This window comes from Cebus imitator, unplaced genomic scaffold (assembly GCF_001604975.1).
Source record: "Cebus imitator isolate Cc_AM_T3 unplaced genomic scaffold, Cebus_imitator-1.0 Scaffold610, whole genome shotgun sequence".
In the NCBI taxonomy this organism is placed as follows: domain Eukaryota; kingdom Metazoa; phylum Chordata; class Mammalia; order Primates; family Cebidae; genus Cebus; species Cebus imitator.
Window position 1 is genome coordinate 195,795 of NW_016107925.1, and position 1,327 is coordinate 197,121.

Below are 1,327 nucleotides of genomic sequence, written 5' to 3' on the forward strand. Positions count from 1 at the left end.
AACAATTGGCCATCTAAGGAAAAAAAAAATCCAACTACTATTGAACTGTATAAAGCAAAAAAAAAAAAGTAAAAGTTAGGCTTCCAAGCTCTGTGTCTCAAAAATAGTAACTAATAGTTGAGATTTTTCTCTTCCCATTTATTTTATCTACGGGGTGTGTGTGTGTGTGTGTGTGTGTGTGTGTGTGTGTGTGTATACGCTCTTTATAAAAAGTATCTAATACTGTACGTTGTTATTTTGAAACTTGTTTTTCTAAAAACCTAATATATGATGGAGTTCTTTCCATATCAGTACATATACATTGATTTCATTCTTCAATAAAATTTGGTTAATAAATTATTTTAAATGATCCGAATGTTATAAAATGTGCTGTAATTTATTTGATCTCTAACAGTAGATATTTAAGTTGAATCTGGGTTTTTGCTTGTACAAACAATAATGCAGAAACCATCTCCGTACATTTATTATAGTGCACTGGCTAAGGAAGTCTCTGTTGGACATTATTTTCTTTCAGAACTTTAAAGGCATGATCTTCTATTGATTAAAGCAGCTGCATTGCTGTTGAGTGGTTAAATATGCCATTTGGATTTCTGATCCCACTCAGATCCTTTGGATTTGATCTGTTCTCTTTGTATTCAAACCCCTCCTCTCCTTTTCCACTTTAAGAATTGTTTATTCACCCCTACAGCTCTTAACAGTCTTGAGGAGAGTCCCCAGTGCCATTCTTTTTCCCCAAACATTGTTTTGGGCCTCCAGTGAGCCCTGTTAGTCTGAAAACTTAGGTCCTTCCAGTCCAGAAAATGCCCTTTTATTAGTTTTTTGATAGCTTCTTCCCTTCTGTATTCTATTTTCTCTTTCAATAACTCCTATTATCCGGATCATCTACTTCCTAAATAGATTCTCTATTTTCAAAAAATATTTTCCCCTTTTATTTTTTCTCTTTTTCTACTCCTGCATTGTATCCTCAACTTTGTCAACCCTTCAAATGGCTTTTTATTTTTGCTGTCATGCCCATAATTTATTAAAGCATTCCCATTTTTTGGCAGGGTCACAAAATCTCCTGGCTTTCCTGGGAGTGAGGGTTTCCCTGGGATGTGGGACTCTTGGAGCTACAACTGAGACAGTCCTGTGCAAACAGAGATGATTGGCCACTCTATCCCTGGATACTCTTTATTGGTAGCAACTTTTTCTCCAGGCTGGAGTGCCGTGGCACCATCTAAGCTCACCGCAACCTCTACCTCCCAGGTTCAAGCTATTCTCCTGCCTCAGTCTCCTGAGTAGCTGGGATTACAGGCACGTGCCACCACGCCCAGCTAATTTTTAAAAT